We start from the raw sequence: 19,499 nt of genomic DNA, 5'->3' as shown, positions 1-19,499 counted from the left end.
TGTATCAAGTTGTTTTCTATTAGTGAGTCTAAGAGGTGAAATCCAGCTAAAAACAGGAGTTTAAGCAAATAGGAATTACCTAGACATTAGAAGGGAGTTGAGGAATGGGTAGAGTTGGAGGGCATTGAGTGAGAATCAAGAATAAGGGTAGACACACAGAGGATGCAGAGGACCATGTTGACAGCACTCTCAATTAAATCATGCCACAAGATTTTTGGGTGTGTCTGCTTATTTAAGGATGAGAGTTCTCAGCAGTTACTTTGTCCCCCTACCCCCACCTCCAACCTCAACATCTCTGCTTGAAGTTAGAGGGCTTAGACTAGGACATTTTCTTCTACTCTTATACCCTGCAAGTGCGTGATTTGTAGGTAAAGGTAGGTTGTCAAATTACGATCACTTCAAGGTCATTTTCCCAGCAGAAATAAGAAAGCTCATAGGGGCTCTCTCTGGAAATGCCTGAGCTTCTTTTTAGGATAATAAGGCATTTGGTCTGCAGCCATGACTCATACCCTATTTGGGATTCACTAACTGCCTGTCCCCACTGTGGTAAGACTTTAAAAGAGTTTGATAGCTTGAATGCCTTGGTCTTCATGACTTATGTATACCAATTTCAACAGGCTGAAAGCAAATTTGCCAAGTCTGGAAAGTGGTCAGCATTTCAAGCATGTGAAACTTGTATGGCCAGAGCTCTAAGCAAAGTGCAATATTAACCTGTCTGTGCAATGCAAGGAGTCATGAATATTTTACAAACTAGTGTTACTGTATAAATAAATGTTTATTGAACTGAACTGAAACAGTCATAATAAATGTGAGGGTAATGTTTACAGAGTTTTAAACTTGGTCCTATGAATTAAACAAAACATTTCTCACCCAGCAGTGCAGGGCAGCAGCAGAATCAGGGTAGAAATTGTTAAATAAGCTAAAGAGAACACTGGACTCTTGCGGTGTATTTTCTTCTCTTGTGAAGTTTTCTGTGAGAGAGCATTTGTTCCTGCTCTAGGCTTTCACAAACACTAAGTGCTCAGGCAGGAGACAGAAAGAAGTGAATATGCTGGGGCACCCTCACACTCTGCTTTCCTCATCCCTATCAACATCTGTGGGTGAAGTCTAGATAAAGGGCATTTTTCAAAAAAGTATTGGTGTAGAAGGAAGCAGGTCACCAAGACTATCCATGCACAGTGACAACCAGATGGCTCTAGATGTGAGAAGGATGGCTTGTCTATGTAGTTTTTGGTGACACTTGCTTTTGATGTTATCTAGAATGCTCTGCAAACCCATGTATCTTGAGCATCAGTCAGCACTTTAACCTACTCCCACAGCTGCTCTGGACGATCATCCCTGGAGGAAAGGGAGCTCAGTGAGAGGCAACATCCTCTTCCAAACAGAAGAAGGTAACAGTGCCTGGGCTCACCCATAGAGAGGTTAAATCAATTAACGGAAATACTTGAGAAAGACCTACATTTCCAACAAAACCTCCCCCCTTGATGGGCGTGCTGCTGGTCTCTGGACTCCCATGTTTCTCACTGAGTGGCAAGAGGAAGTCTAGGCTCTTATTCATTTCTAGTATTTCACACCTTGCAGTGTGGGTCTCACCTCCGGAAATGGTTAGTTGCTGTTTTCAGACATCTTAGAGAACAGTTTGAAGGACATTTTGGACGCATCTTAGCCTGAGTCAATTGAAGAGATTTCTGAGCTACCTTGGGCGAGTTCGGCAGCGAGAGCAATGAGTGCTTCACTCCTGCTGCTTCATGGCATGTTAGCTTGGAAGAGGCACAGCCTGTGAAACCTTAGGGTTGGAATCCTTATTAGATGCCTCTTTTTAGCTATGTGATTTGGGGCAAACTATTTTGTCTCACAGCATGAACTTACTCACTTGTAAAGTACATAATTATTCATATCATTATTAATATTGTTAAATTTAAAAATAGAAGTAAAGCATTTACTGAATCTCTTACGTCCTAGACAACAAGCAATAATTCTAACATTGCCAGGCCACTTTTCCCCTCATCCCGTCTGTCTCTTTCCTTTCTTCCCTTCCTTTGTGACTTCCAATAGATCTGCCACAAGATAGATAGACTCCATATAAGAAAAAAATGCATGGATAGAATAAAGAGTATCACCTACTTAGCTACTACTGTCTAAGAATAAGTACAACATATGCTAATTTAACAAGATGCTATAACACACTGAGAAATTCCAACTTTCTTCAATTTTGTGCTTTTTTTCTCTCAATCAGTTTGACTCAATATATTTATTAACTCATTCCTTGTCAAACTCTTCCCATTTCCAAATGGCAAGTGTTTTTGAGTGACAATCCTTTATTTTTATTTAAATTCTCACAATAGTGAACGATATGATGTTTTATTCTAGTTGTATTTTTCTATATCTATATTTGCATATTATTATGTATGTCTAATTGTGTGATATTCCTATCAATAAAAGGCCAAAAGTTTGAGCCTAAATAAATTACAGGATCATTTACAGTGTGTCACATGCTGGATAATGGTCCTGCCACAGATATTTACGTTCTAATCCCTAGGACCTGTGACTATGTCAGGGGAATTAGGATCGCAGACGGAATTACGCTTCTCAATCATCTAACTTAAGATGAGCTTAGCCTTCATTATTCAGGTGGGCCCAGTGCAGTCACTAGAATCCTTAAAGCGGAAGAGAGAATTAGAAGTCAAATTCAGAAGTCTGAAGAGAATCAGATACACGGCAGTGTGGGAAGAATTTGGCCCAAGGTTGCTCTCTTTGAAGATGGAGGAATGGGCCGTGAGTCAAGGATTACAGTGGCCTCCACAAATAGCAAAAGGCAAAGAAACAGATTCTTTGCTAGATCTTCTGAAAAGAAATTATCCTTATTATACCTTGATCCTTACAGTGAGATCCATGTCAGATTTATATTATACATAACTATAAGGAAATAAATTTGCATTGTTTGAAGCCACTGTTTGTGGTAATTTGTTGCAGCAGCAGCAGTAGAAACCTAATGTAGAATACAGGGTATAATGAGGAGTTACAGAAAACTTAGAACCACAATAATTTCCCAAGATATTACAGACTGCAAACTCTTGTGCTTGGTGGAAATATTGATTTTGTTTTGTGGATGCCAGCCCAAGAGCTGGCTCTTGGGTAACTCCACAGATCTCGGTTGACACCATACTTATTTCTTTTTTTGTCAACGGGAAGCCTGTCTTCTCTTTCACAGTACATTTCAACATACAACAAAAGAAACATTTGTATTATTATGACTAGAATAATACTGTGATGACTGGGAAAATATGAATATAATTACATTATACAATTATAATTTAGATTTGTATTCACATATTGATATGTTTATAATTATATTCTATTTTAAATATATATCAATAAACTATATGTAATATATATTTATGTATATGTTATTTATTTATATAAAGTATACAAATATATATATAATAATTATTAATATTTTATAGAATAGGCAAAAATATTTCCACCTACTCCCAATCTAAGGGAAGAAATAAAACTATATCACAGTCGAGTAAACCTCCCAATGTAGCTAAAAATAAGACTTACAGTAGATTAATTATTTTTCTTCTGCTAGATATATTCCCAGAACACTTTAGGCTAAAAAAAGTAGTGTCTCCATACTTTAAGATATTTTTAGAGAACAATATTAAAAAATTGTGATTTAGGTAATACTTCATGGCAGCATGCTGTCATAAATTTAAGACTATTAGGTAAATTGTTTTATACATTTCATTTGTAGATTACCACAAATCTTCATATACTTCATTTTTTAATCTAATGTCATATATTAAGTAGATAAAACTATGAAAATAGAATACCTAAAAAGTTTCACTTTCATGGTGTGAGTCAAAGATAATAAACCTTCCTGTGTCTTTTAAGTGTTTGATACAAAGTAAAGAGAAGACTCTAGATACATTTCTGGCTAACAAAGTCATAATGAAAGTCATTGCAGTAAGAATAAAAGCAGAGAGCAAATCCTTGAGGATGAATATCTGTGAATTTAATTATTGGATGTATCTTCATATAACTTGACAAATAATTTAAATTTCTCATTAACATTTAAATGTCCAAATTATGTATTTATTGGATTTTTTAATTGATAATTTGTCACAATTGAACATAATAAGGCTAAGATATGTACCTTGGAGAAACAAAAAACATGTTTGTATGGCTAGTCATATATATCAGTTGGTTAAAAGTTTTCCAGGAAGTTACTTTAACATATTATTTATCATTATGTGAATTTAATGTACAATGTAGACAATCTCAAAACACAGGAGAGTTACAAAAAGAAGATGAAAATTACCATAATTCTGCTACTGAAAGACGTTTAAAGTCAATATTTTGATTATGTTTCACATTTTTATAGAGTTCGTACTGACCCTACTACATCTTAATTCACTTAATCAAGTTTTTTTAAATTCAGAAATTAAGGTTATTTTCTTTAAAATAAAAATGTTACTGTAAAATGCACCATATAGGTGAATTTTGTCATTGCCAAGATGCTTTCATGGGACTGGTTTCCAACAGTGGAATTGCTGAGTCAGAGAAAATGTACAATTTAAAAATGTTGACAGCTAATTTCAAACTCTTTCCACCAGAAATATTTATACACGTCCGTATACCCGTAAATTCAACAACACTAAAATGTTGTTATTAACTTCTCGTTTATGTTGTTTTATTTTGTGCAGTGTTTACTCATATCCCATTTTTCTGTTGGGATTTTTCATGATTTTTACTTGTTAGAAATTTTAATGATCTTGTATGTTCATGGATACCATGAGTGTTTTCTGAAATATTAAATATACATGAATATTTGGTGTCTTAAAATATATAATTCAACATCCATATATACACTTGTAAATAAAAAAACTATGATTTTAGACTTTTCTGTTATTTGTATTTATTCTCAATTTAATAAAATATTTATTTTCATTTATATGTGTTTTTGCATGCAAATGTGTATGTGTGTGGACAGAAAGAGAAGAGAGAGAGAGAAAGAACCTTCATGCAGAGCCAGGCCTGGTCCATAAGACAGATCCGGCCATCCAGATACTTACTTTCTACTGGACATTATGCTTTATTTCTGGGCTCTTAAATATACTTTGTTTTTGAATTAATTTGTATATCAGATTTATGTAATTATAATCTTGTCTTTTGGATCCCCATGCAATATTCCTCATTATCAATATTTTCACATCTCTCAGATATTTACTCTTGAAGATGAATTCTGCAATTATTTTGTTAAGAACAGAAAAAAATATGATATTGAGAGTTTCATTAAAAAAAGTAACATAGAAATATAAATTTGAGGAACAGTGACATGTTTGAAATAGTGCTATTTTCCACCCAGGAGCATAATATCTCTCAGTTAATTCAATTCTCATTTCAATCCTTTGTTAGATTCTACAGTCTTTTTACAATATCCTTTTCAATACTGTCAACAGTCCTTCTTTGCATGAAGCAAAACAAGTGCATTTAGAAGATGAAAAATCTCGTTGCTCTGAGTGTCCTGTGCTTAATTACTAAGGCCTTCTGTCTTCTGCAAACACTGTCTGAGATGGCTCCTTCCAGAATGTCGTGGGGCTGTGGTCCTGCCATTCCAGGTCTGCTGTACTGGCATCCTGAGGCTCTGCTGGTTGTCTTCTCTGTGTCCACATGTTGGGGTCTGCACAATTGCCCATGTTGCTGCCAATTACCTCCAGAGCCCTGAACTATTAGTGATACCCCAGAGAGGACATTTCCTTTTGGTCAGCCTTCTCTGAACTCTCAACTTGCTGCGCTCTGCAGCAATTAGGCAGCTGAAAATTTCTCTCCACTTCTCATGGTAGCTCTTTCAGTAGAGTTCCCACATCAAGGGTGATAAAAATTCATTTCTTTACCATACAGGATCCCCACCATGAGTCATGAGGTGAGAGGGGGCAAAGGTTGTTTAGGAAGCCACCAATCCAGAGATGTCCATGCCTCGTGCTATCTGGAAACATCTTTCCCACTCACATCCTGGTCTAGCAATCTGGCTCAAAGAGCAGGAATAATAGCCTTGACTCCCACTGGCTCATTTTATACTCCCTGTGCCCCTCAGGGTCTGGGTCATAGAGAATCACAGCCTATCTATCTCGGTGGTTCAAGGTTCAGGTTATACTTCCTATCCTGGCCAAAGGCCTCTGAGTTCCCTACCCCGGCAGCGACCTACCAGCTGCAGTGGGGGGTGAGATTCCTCTGAGGCCCCTGGAGCAAGGTACAAAGTCTGGAATCCCTCACAAAGGCACTTTTATTCGTGTGTGTATGTCTAACTAGTTGATTTAAAAAGGCAATAAAAAAGGAGAGTTTCTTACGCTGCCATGTTTCTGCTATAACCTTTCCTTAATCTATAACTTCATATTCCAACATCTGTGTATTATATTCCACTGTATAAATATAATCTACTTATTTAACAATCCCATATTGATGGATTTTTAAGCTGTTCTGGTTCTTTACTATTAAAGACAAAGCAGGATCGTTAGGAACATGTGCTATATATACACTAAAAACCCTATCTGTGGAATACATTTCTAGGTCAAAAGGATTGGTCTTGGGGTGGCCGAGTGGTTAAGTTCGTGCACTTTGCTTCAGAGGCCTGGGGTTTTGCCAGTTCACATCCTGGGTGCAGACATGGCACCGCTCATCAGGCCATGCTGAGGCGGCATCCCACATAGCACAACAAGAGGCACTCACAAAAAGAATATACAAATATGTACTGGGGGTAAAAGAAGAAGAAGAAAAAAGATTGGCAACAGATGTTAGCTTAGGAGCCAATCTTTCAAAGAAAAAAGGTTGTTCTTTTGACTTTGATAAACCTGTGAAACTGCCTTCCAAAAAGATCACACTGCTTACCCTCCAATCAAACCAGGTACTTGAAAATTAGTATCTCATTAACATTTTAATTTGCATTTTTCTTGTTATGAGTGGTAGTGTTACTGTTTTCATATTTAATATGCCATTCATAATTCCTTTCTGTAAGATGCCAGTTTATACCTTTTGTCTTTTTTTCTACTGGAATCTTTTTTCTTGCTGTCTTAGAGCTCATTAGTTTAGAAAAATTATGACTTTACTTGTATATTCAAAATTTTGACAATTCATTATTTTTATTTTAACATCTAAAGGGGGATTTTGCCCAGTTATTTTTACCCATTGTTTTATTTTCACCTAGTAAAATTTATTGGCTTTGTAGTGGTTTTGATGTTTATGTCAGTGAGAAAGAAATTATTTAATTCTAGTTTATTAAAAAAATTCATATACTTCTACAATTTGTTTTCTTTTATTTTATTTTACCCACACAATGCTACTTTGGGAGTGTACATATTATATACATATGAATTTATCATTTTTGTTTCTCAAGAATCAAATATAATCAATTTTGTATAGCTCAACATAAAAGCACATGCATATTGTACACCAAACTAACATCATTTTAAATAGGGTAAAAATGAGACTCTAAATGTAGATGTGCATATACCCGTGAAGATATAAAACTATTATTATTTTTTATTAAGCACTTTTACATAAAGAATGCATGTTAAATTTATTCAAGAGCTTTCTCAGCATTTAAGATGATCAGATTTTTTTTGTGTTTGATTATGACTATAATAAATAATTTTATTCTTTTCTTTTTTAATTTTTTCTTTCTAGGTATAAAAACCCCCATAGTTTCTTGGAGAATTGCTTTCCTATTATACTGCATGTTTCTGTCTACCAATATTTTATTTGTATTTTTTCTTTATTAAGACTTTGGGTCTATTTTATTAGAGCAGTTTATGGTTCACAGCAAAATTGAGAAGAAAGTACAGAGATTTGTTATATACCTCTTGCTTCCACACGTGCATAGCTTCCCATATTATCAACATCTCCCAGCAGAGTGGTACATTTGTTACAGCTGATGAATGACATTGACACTTCGTAATCACCCCAAATCCATAGTTTATATTACAGTTCACTATTGGTGTTGTACATTCTGTGGATTGGGACAAATGTGTAATGACATGTATCCATCATTATAATATCAGAGGATTTTCACTGCTTAAACATCCTCTATGCTCCACCTTTTCATCCCTCCCCATCCCCCCAGCCCTAGCAACCACTGAACTTTTTACAGTCTCCATAGTTTTACCTTTTCTAGAATGTCATAGATACAGTATATAATCTTTCCAGATGGGCTTCTTTTATTTAGCAATAACCATGTAAGATCTCTCTATGTCTTTTCATGGCTTGATAGTTCATTTCTTTTTAGCACTAAATAATATTTCTTTTTCTAGATGTACCACTGTTTATCCATTCAGCTACTGAAGGACATTGTGGTTGCTTCCAAATTTTGGCAATTATGAAAAAAGCTGATATAAAAATCTACGTGCAGTTTCATAAGTTGAATATAAGTTTTCAACTCATTTGGGTAAATACCAAGGAGCACAATTGCTGGATCATATGATGTGAATGTGTTTAGTTTTATAAGAAATTGTCAAACTGTCTTCCAAAGTGACTGTACCAATGTGTCCTCTCACCAGCAATCTTTGAGAGTTCTTGTGGCTCCACATCCTTACCAGCATTTGGTGTTGTCAGTGTTTTAAATTTTGACCATTCTCATAGGTAGATAGTACTATCCCAATGTCGTTTTAATTTGCATTTTCCATAACTAGAAGGATCTGCAACTAAGATATACAACTATGTACAGGGAGGCTTTGGGGAGATAAAGCAGGAAAAAAATTACATTTTCTTGATGACATATGATGTGGAGCATCTTTTTATATCCTTGTCATCAGTATGCCTTCTTTGGTGAGGTTTCTGTTAAGGTCTTTAGGCTTTATCTGGAATTGTTTTCCTTCTTTTATTTATTTTCATTCAATTTATTTAAGCTAAAAAAAAAAAAGGAGAAAAAGTTCACCGATTTTTCCCACTCCCTACCCCACACCTCTGGCAACCACAAATCTGTTCTCTGTATCTATGAGCTTGGTTCCCCCCGCCCTTTTTTTTTAGATTCCACATATAAAAGAGATCATATGGTATTTGTTTGTCTCTGTATGCTTATTTCACTGAGCATAATGCTGTGCAGGTCTATTCATGTAGTCACACATGGCAAGATTTCAGTCTTTTTAGAGCTGATTAATATTTCATTGTGTATATATACCATAATTTCCTTATCCATTCAACATCAATGGACACTTAAGTGGTTTCCATATCTTGGCTATTTTAAATAATGCTGCAATGAACATGAGAGTGCATACATCTTTTTGAGTTAGTATTTTTGTTTCCTTCAGATAAATACCAAAAGTGGAATTGCTGGATCATATGGTAGTTCTGATTTTAATTTTTTGAGGAACCTCAATACTGTTTTCCATTGTGGCTGCACAAGTTTACATTCTTACCAACAGTGTATGTGAATTCCCTTTTCTCCACGTCTTCTCCAATGTTTGTTATTTCTTATCTTGTTAATTATAGCCATTCTGACAGCTCTTAGGTGACATTCTATCGTGGTTTTAATTTTGCATTTCCCTGTTGATTAATTATGTTGAGCATCTTTTCATATACCTGTTGGCCATCTGTATGTCTTCTTTGGAAAAATGTCTTTCTAGATCATCTGCCCATTTATAAATTAGATTGTTTGATTTTTTGCTATTGAGTTGTATGAGTTCTTTATATATTTTGGATATTAGCTCCTTATCAGATATATGATTTACAGTTATGTTTCCCACTCAGTAGATTGCCTTCTCATTTTGTTGATGGCTTCCTTTGGTATTCAGAAACTTTTTAGTTTGATATAGTTCCACTTGTTTATTTTTGCTCTTGTTGCCTTTACTTTTGGTGTCAGATTCAAAAAACTATCACCAAGACCTATGTCAAGTAGCTTACCAGATATATTTTTTTCTAGTTTTATGTTTTTAGGTCTTATGCTCAAGTCTTTAATCCATTTTGAATTAATTTTTGTGTATGGTATAAGACAGGGATCCAGTTTCATTCTTTTGCACATGACTGCCCAATTTTCCCAACACCATTTATTTATTTACTTACTTTTAAGGAAGATTAGCCCTGAACTAACATCCACTGTCAGTTCTCCTCTTTTGCTTGAGGAAGATTGTTGCTGAGTTAGCATCTGTGCCAATCTTCCTCTATTTTGCATGTGGGACACTGCCACAGCCTGGCTCAATGAGCGGTGTGTACGTCTGAGCCTGGAATCTGAACCTGTGAATGCCAGACAGCAAAAGTGGAGTGTACAAACTTATGCCACCGGGCTGGCCCTGAGTCTTCTTCAATTTCTTTCATTAATGTCCTGTAGTTTTCAATATACATGTCTTCCACCTCCTTGGTTAAATTTATTTTTATATTATATATAGAAAACTCTAAAGACTTCATAAAAAAATGTTAGAAGTAATAAACAAATTCAGTAAAGTTACAAGAAACAAAATCAATACACAAAAATTTGTTGTGTTTCTGTATGATAATAACAAACTATCAGAAACAGAGATTAAGAAACAATCCTATTTACAACTGAGTCTTATTTGGAATTTTTAATAAATTGTCATGATTAAGATTTTACTCTGGTTTCTATAGTTTTACATGGTTATATAATTTTTCATATCAAAGTCATGTTTTCTTCATGAAAATAACTTAAAGCAAGAATTTGGAAGTTGTTTTTCTATGCCCTGGAGCAATTCAGTAAGCATTAGAGCTATTTGCCTTTAATCCATCTCTGAAATACTGTATTTTTTCCTCTGATAATCTTTCTTTCTTTTACAATTAATTTTGATATTTCAGATTTGTCTCTTGACCATTTTTACTTTGCTAGAAAACTGACCTATTCAACCAGTTTTTGAAATATTTTTCTAAATATATTTCCAATCCAAAGCTGTCAATCCTTATCCTGTAGTTTTCACAGCTTTATTTCTTATTTTGACTATTTTGTTTATTTGTTCTTTTCTGTATTTTTCTCTCTAGTCTACCTAAAAGTTTAATTTAATTTAATTTTCAAAGAACCAGCTCTTACATTCCTTAGTTTTTGTTTTTTTAAAATGAGATCATTAAGTCCTTCCAGACAGTAGCAAACAGGCTCTGAAATCATTGAACCTGATTTCAGGCCTAGTTTTAGAATATGGCATTCTCTCTCTCTCTGTCTCTCTGTCTCTCTCTGTTTCTTTCTTTGTCTCTCTAAAACCCCTCTTCTTACTGTCTTTCTCTGATGGTTAGTTCCTCTTGCTATCTTGATACTTAGTATAATTGATATGAGCTTATTCGTTCAAAAGTAACCCCCGGAGTTGCTGCCTATTGTGCTTTCAGACCTAGAAATAGCCTTGAGACAAAGAAACAAAAAAAGTTCAACTACGTTACTAGACTGAGTACTCAAATATACAGGTGGAACAAAAATTAACATCTTGATAAGACAGTCATCCATACTAATTTTGCAATAACACATTAGAAAACTATCCATATTTGTTTTATTCTCTACATCAATTTATACCCCTTGAAATTATCAGATTTCTATAGATTATAATCACTATTTTTACAAAAATGTCTGTATTATCAACCTCTTTAAAGACAGTTTGTAATAATATGTGATCAACATGTTCTATTCTTAATGATTTCTCACTTTTCAGAGTTCACATTGGTAAATGTTTGATAGTTTGCATTTTCCTAGAAAAATCTCCGATTACAATATTAACTAGGAAGTATATATAATACTTTCTAGTTCATTAAAAAAAATTTATTTTCATTCCCTATCTTTAAGATAATAATAATCCTTCTAAAAAGGTATAAATCCATAAAGACAAATAAAATCAAATAGGTCCATCTCTAGGTGGAAGATTTCCACAAGATTCTGAAGGATAGATGGTAAAGAGGAATGGTCATTAGTGAAGTAGTGTAAAAGAAGCTTAGAATTCAGTGTTTGCATTACAATATGCATGCCTGCAGATAGGAATGGGGACAATTTAGCTTGAAGGGACAGAGAGGACGCAGGCTTAGAGATGTTATAAATGCAGGCAAGAATGAGGCACTGGGCTATACATGGGGAGTGGAGATGCAATGCTGTACAACCGAGGTTCCACCCTGGTCCTGGCTTCTCCATACCCATAGTAGAATGGATTACAAGCAGGGGTTCTATTGCTTAGGCAAAATATTAGAAGATCCTTCTTTAAAGAAATTGAATCAACTCTTTGTGAGGAGTCCTAGTGATGTGGATTAAGGCTGCCCCAGCTAGAGAAGCCCAAGGTGACCTGGCCTACATGCCAAACTATGTGTCCCAGTGGATTTTTATGGTATGAATTAGGGCTGCCCCAGGGAGAGAAGCCCAGGGCATCTTCACCTACATGTCGATCTATATGACCAGATTCGTATCTAAAGTTGTGGGACCACCCAATGGCCAGACCCCACCTGCACTGATACAATTTTAAGTTTTTTACATGTTCTTTCCTTTGTCTTGTAAAGAGATGACTCACATACCTATGCCTTAAATTTAGCCCTACCCTCAACCCATGTTTGCAGCAGTAGCGGGGGCAGCAGCAGTGGCTCCTCCTGCCCGTGGGCCGTCCCCACACAGCAGCAACATGCCAGCACCAGCTCTGCCTGCCCATGGGTCCTGTCCCCATGCCAGCGGCAGCAGCATGTCCCCATGCCGGCAGCAGCAGATCTGCCTGCCCATGGGTGCTGTCCCCATGCTATTCAACACTATTCTCTAAATTAAACAGCACTACTGCCAGATCTTGAGAGTCCAAGAAATCTTTCTTTCAACTCTTCGGCTCACCAACCCCGCATCACTAGGACAGATGTTGAGGCACTGGTACCTCAAATCAAAGACAGCAAAAGCCAAACACCAATTAAAGGTGATAGAGATTTTATTCAGTAATAACTATGGCAATAGGGACAAGAACCCAGTGTAACCTGAGGTCAACTCTGCCAAAACAAAGGCAGGAGAGTTTTTAAGTGCTGGAGTGTGCTAAAGGAAAGGCCTTGAGGGCATTGGACTGGGGACAGGGCAGAGGATTAGTTCTTGTGACCAGGCCACCTGGTTTGCTGATTGGTGCTTATGTGAAGGAGAAAAAAGCTTCTCCTGTCTTCATGATGGGCCACAGTGGTGTAGGTAAAGCAGGGCACCCATCGAAGGTGAACTCTTACTCTCCTACAGGGACTGGGGACCAGAGTAAAGCTGTAGCCCTGCATCTTTGCATTTTAGAGAAATGGTCTCAGGTCCCTGAGAAGATAGCTCTGGGTGGTAGAAGATTTACATCTCAAAGAGGCAGCTAAGGGATTTAGAATGCCACACTTTCTAAAGTAACTACTCTAGGGTCTTTCAGAGGCCTATCTTACTATTAGCAGGTTTTGGCTATAACAAACAGTAAATTCTGCTGGCAACAATAAGCTTTCTCTGGAAGGCATTTTAAGGAGGGCTGGGGTTATCCTGATCACATGGGCTTAAGCTGCTAGAAGCCATGCTAGAGTTTGGTCAAGTCTCTTAGGGCAGGGGTTTGGCTGGATACGTTATATTTTAAATGAGAATGATGACCAACATATTTGAGGAGAACTTGCAACTTGCAAGATAAAGATTGAGCTAAAGAACAATGAGAGGGAAAAACAAGCCTATAGAAAAATAATAATTGGGATTCAGGGAACAAAGAAAAAGCAAGCAACAACAAAATAAAACTAGTCAAAAATCCAATATTTTGATTTTAAATTTATATGTGTGTGTAAACATAATAAATCAATTTAATTCCATAGAATAGTTTGAAAATAAAATTGAAGAAATCTCACAAAAAGTGAAAAAAAAGACAGAGATAAAGATTAAAAATATTTAAAAATATGTATGCATATAAAGTGAATGGAAGATTACCCCAAAAGGAAATGCCAGGATTGTGAAGACCAATAGACTGCAGATTGCATAAATATAACAAATGTTTTGAGCAATTAGTGAAAATATCCACAACTAAATCGCTCTGTGAAATTTTAACACATTATTAAAACTTCCAGAGTGAAAATGTGCAAATTATTTTTAAAAACCGCATTAAATTGGAGTCAAAAGGCCAATAGAGGAAGCTCTCATGCCCTCCATCCATAGCAGAGCCCAACAGGAGGAAGAAAATCTTCCTCTTTTTGACTGACAAGATTCATGATCAATGACACTTTCAGAGAAGGATCTGAATCAAAAGGGAATAATTTGAAAATTAATAAACAGAAACCTCATTAAACTTGATTTGAGAGGCCCAAAGGGGGAGCTTTGATACTCTATATTAACAGCAGAATCCAATGAGAAGAAGAAAGGCTTCCTCTTCTTGCCTGGCAAGGAGTTCAACCACTGAGAGGCTGTCCCTCAGCCAATGAAAAGCCACTACATTTTAACTCTTTCTTTACAACAGCCCTCCCAACTTCCTCTTCCCCTCTGTGAAAGTTCCTTCTCCTCTTGTTGCTGAGGGACTTGTATGTGGCTCACTGTAGTTGCAGATCCAAAATTGCATTTCTTTGCTGATCTCCAAGAAAAACACTTTTGCTGGAGAAATAACTAGCTGTTTACTTGGTAAAGGTCAACAAAAATAAAGTCACCTAAGAAGGAGCACAAAGCATTCTAGCATCAGGCCTCCCCTTGGCACACAGTTCACCAGATGTTGATTGAGGAATAACTTTTAATGCTGAGGTATATTTTTAAAAACTAAAAGAATAAAATACTCTATCAATAAAGAAAATAAACGTGAAGGCAGAATGAAAGATTTTCACCTCCTTCATTAATTCCAATTAGAGCACACTAACGGAGAGAGAGGTCCAGAAAGAAAGTGTGTTGGGAGTGTGGAAAATAAAATGTTTCAACTATTTGAACTTTTAATAAAAAAATAGGACATGACAAAATGATATAGTGCAATATACAAAAAGTCATTCAAATTTGATTTGAGAACAGTCTTATTTGAATGTCCCAGGGCTCATAACATTGGACCTAGAGAAAAGAAAATGTAATCATAGGATGCTATTTGTTTATATAATAAACCATATTAAGTTAATGATAATCATGTCTCCATTGTTCATTTTAGAATCAATCTATAAAATTAAACATGATTATGGTAAGTAATATGAATAGTACCAAAGAAAGAGTTCAGAGTATGGTAGCTAGAGGTGATGGGAAAGGTAAAATGTTCTAACAAGGAATGGAAATTAATACCCTTGACTTTTTTTAAAGAGCTGGCAATATAACTACATTGTGGAAATCAAATGATGGTGCAGAGGACGATGGAGGAAGTTGTAGGAAGACTGAACTCTTCTATCAGCGTCCTGGGATAGAAACATTGTTGTTCTGTGTGTTGGCCACAGCTTCACAAGATAAAGCCCAGCCATATTGGGGTCAAAATGGATAGTTTATTTTCCATTCTGCTCCATCTGCCTAAGAGTGAAGATGGGACCAATATTCTGCTATTAGGATGACTGGCAGGCTATTTTTTTAGTGTTTTATTTTCCAAATTTCTCTTTTGTATGGCCTGTTTTATTTGGAATTTAGAAGAGGCTTTGTGAAAGGCTGCTAGCCAGGTGCCATTTTATACTTGAATTCTTTTGATAGATCTGAATTAGTTGAGAGTGCTGGCCTTTCCAAAGATGTTTCCTGGTGTGAAATAATTAATTCAAGAAATATTTTTGCTACTGCAGTCTAGACACAATGGCAGGCCAGCAGAAAGATATTTTCATACATTTTTTCTTTCTACTTTTTGTGCATTTGTTTTATTCTTTTTCTTCTAAAGCCACTCATTTCATGTGTTTTCATTTTGTCTTTGCAATTCTGAAAGTATTCAAGCATAAAAATTTGCTACTCAGAAAAGCTCTAATGCTTTTTTTTCCGTTTTTTCTATTGTGGTAAAATATACAAACAAAATATTTACCATTTTTAGTATACAACTCAGTGGTATTAAATACATTCGTAATGTGTGAGTCTCATTACCATCCATTCTCAGAACTCTTTTCATCTTGTAAAACCGCAATTCAATCTCCATAAAACAATAACTCCCTAGATCCTCTTCCCTCCAGCCTCCAGCAAACATCATGCTACTTTCTATCTCTGATTTTGGCTGCTCTAAGTATCTCATATAAGTGAAATCAAAAAGCATTGGGCTTAGGCCCAGCCTGAAGGTGTAGTGGTTCACATGCTCTGCCTCTGCAGCCTGGGCTTCACTAGTTTGGATCCTGGGCGCAGACCTACATATCACTCATCAAGCCATGCTGTGGCAGCATCCCACATAGAAGAACTAGAAGGACTTGCAACTAGGATACACAATTATTACTGGGGTTTGGGAGAGGAAAAAAAGGAAGATTTGCAACAGATGTCAGCTTAGGGCTGGTAGATTGGCCCTTACACACTTACACACACACACATGCAAAAGTATTTGGCTTTTCCTGACTGGCTTATTTCACTCAGCATTATGTCCTCAAAATTCATTCATGTTGTAGCAAATGTAACAATTTTTAAAACTTAACAGTAGCCCATTATATGTGTAAAAAACCAAACACTTCACACTGAATAAAACAAAGCAGAAAGATGAGTTTATTCCAAGGTTTTTAACTTTCACCCCACGAAACTCAAGGTTATGGGAGCAATGAGTTCTGAGTTGCACACAGACTAAGAGATTTTTCAGGGATAAATACAGAAGTCTTTTAGCTTTTTTTGCTGATTGATTGGCTAGTGGTCTTCTTTCATATTTGGATCAGGGTAGCTGAGTCACAGGAGCACAGAAATCCAGAGATGGCACGAAAAGACTTGGCGTTTGGGGATTGACTGGTGTCCTCTGCCGATTTCTGAGAAGAGCTGTAAATCCCTATAAGGTTAGGATAAGGTTCCTTTATACAACTGCATTGAATGTCTCCATTTGGCCCTTGACGTATGTGACTTCATTTTAGTTTGACCCTACGTATTTATATATACACCATTTCTTGCTTATCCATTCGTCTGTCAATGGATACTTGGACTGCTTCCTTTTTAGCTATTGTGAATAATGCTGCTACAACATAGCAGCATTTTACAACATAGATGTAAAAATATTTCTTCAGGACCCTGCTTTCAATTATTTGGGTATATATCCAGAAGTGAAATGGCTAGAATATGTGGTAATTCTATTTTTCAGTTTTTGAGGAACTGTGTTTCTGTTTTCCACAGTAGTTGTACCATTTTACATTCCCACTAATAGTGCACAGAGCTCCCATTTCTCCACTTCCTCATCAATACTTGTTGCTTTCTGTTTTGGTTTTTGATAGTAGCCATCCTAATGCATGTGGGATGGTATCTGCTTGTAGTTTTAATTTCTACTTCCTTGATGATTATTGATGTTGAGTATCTTTTCATGTCTTTATTGGCCATATGTATATATTCCTTGGAGAAATGTTTCTTCAAGTCCTTTGCCCATTTTTGAATCAGGTTTTTTTTTTTTTTCTTGTTGTTGTTGCTTAGTTTCAGGAATTCTCTGTATATTCTGGATATTAATCTTTATCAAATGTATAATTTACAAATATTTTCTACCACTTTTTAGTTTGCCTTTTTAACTTTATTGTGCCTTTTGTGTGATTCTGTCTTTGGATGAACAAAATTTTTAATTTTCATGAGACCAATTAGCCTATTTTTTCTTTTGTTACCTGTGCCTTTATTTTCATATCCAATAAATTATTACCAAATCTAATATAATGAAACCTTCTTCCTATGTTTTATTCTAAAAGTGTTCTAGATTTTGATATTACATTTAGACCTTTAATCTGTTTTGAGTTATTTTTTGTATATGATGTTAGGTGAGGGAGCAATTTTCTTCTTTTACATGTGCATATTCAGTTTTCCCAGCATCATTATTGGAAAGACTGTGTTTTCCCTATTGAATGATATTGCTACCCTTGTCTAAAACCATTTGACTATATACATAAAGGATAATTTTTGGGTTCATATCTTCCATTGGTCTGTAGATTTGTCCTTATGTTAGACACTCTCTTTTGAATACCATAGGATTGTAGCAAGTTTTGAAAACAGGAAATATTATTTGCCCCTATTTTATATTCTTTTTCAAGATTGTTTTGGCTATTTGGTGTTGCTCAAGATTCCATATGAATTTTAGGATGGGTTATTCTAGTTCTGCAAAAAGAGATCATTAGGATTTTGAGAGGATTTCATTGAATCTGTAAATCACTTTGGGTAATATTAACAACTAAATAATTTTGTCTTCTAATCCATGAACACAAAATGTGTTTCCATTTTATGTCTTCTTTAATTTCTTTCAACAATATTTTGTAGATTTCATGTGCAAACATTTCACTTCCTCGGTTAAGTTAATTCCTAAATTGTTTATCCTTTTCAATGCTATTGTAAGTGGATATTTTTAAATTTCCTTTTTGGATTGTTCATTATTAGTATGTAGAAATGCAACTGATTTTGTGTATTGACTTTGTATCTTGCTATTGCTTAATTCATTTAAACTAACTTCCTTTGTGTAAAATCTTTACAATTTTCTACATATCAAATCATATCACCCACAAAGATAATTTTACTTTCAAATTTTAATGTTTTTTATTTCTTTTTCTCGCCTAAGTGCTCAGCATAGAACTTCCAGTACCATGTTGAAAAGAAGTGATGAAAGTGGGCATCCTTTTCTTATTTCTAACCTTAGATAAAAAGTTTTCAGTCTTTTACCATTAAGTATAATTTTTGGTGTGGGTTTTTCATTTTTGACTTTTATTATGCTAATTTTCTTTTATTCCTAGTTGTTTGAGTATTCTCATGTGAAAGTGTGTTGAATTTTGTCAGGGGCTTTCCCTGCATTAATTGAAATGATGATATGTTTTTTGTTTTATCCTCTTAATGTGGTGTATTTCATTGGTCACTTTGTGTATATTGAACCATCCTGGCATGCTAGGAATAAATTCAACTTGACTATGGTGTCTAATCCTTATAATATGCAGCTGAATTTGTTTTTTTTTAAATCATTTTATAGAGTATTTTTGCATCCATGTTTATAAGGAATATTAGTCCGTAGTTTTGTTTACTTGCAGTGTCTTTGGCTTTGGTATCAGGATAGTGCTGGCTTCAAAGCCTTCCACTCCATTATTTTTTTTTTTGGAAAAGTTTAAGAAGGGCTATTGTTAGGTCTTCTTTAAATGTTTTGTAGAATTCATCAGTGAAGACATCAGGTTGAGGACTTTTCTTTGTTGGGGGACTTTTGATTACTGATTTAATCTCCTTACTCATAAATCTCTGCAGTTTTTATATGCCTTTGTGATTTGGTCTTTTTGTTTGTCTGTTTTCTAGGAATTTGCATATTTCATCTAGGTTATCCAATTTGTTGGTATGCAATTGCCCATAGTATTATTTTATAATTCTATTTATGTCTATAGTAAAAGAAGTAACATCCTCACTTTTATTTCTGATTTTAGTAATTTGAGTCTTCTACCATTTCTTAGTCCACATAGCTATAGGATTGTCAATTTAGTTCTCTCTTCAAATAACCCATTTTTGGCTTTATTGA

The sequence above is a fragment of the Equus przewalskii genome, chromosome 4 (genome assembly GCF_037783145.1).
Source record: "Equus przewalskii isolate Varuska chromosome 4, EquPr2, whole genome shotgun sequence".
Classification (NCBI taxonomy): domain Eukaryota; kingdom Metazoa; phylum Chordata; class Mammalia; order Perissodactyla; family Equidae; genus Equus; species Equus przewalskii.
Note: the sequence above shows the minus strand (reverse complement) of the source record.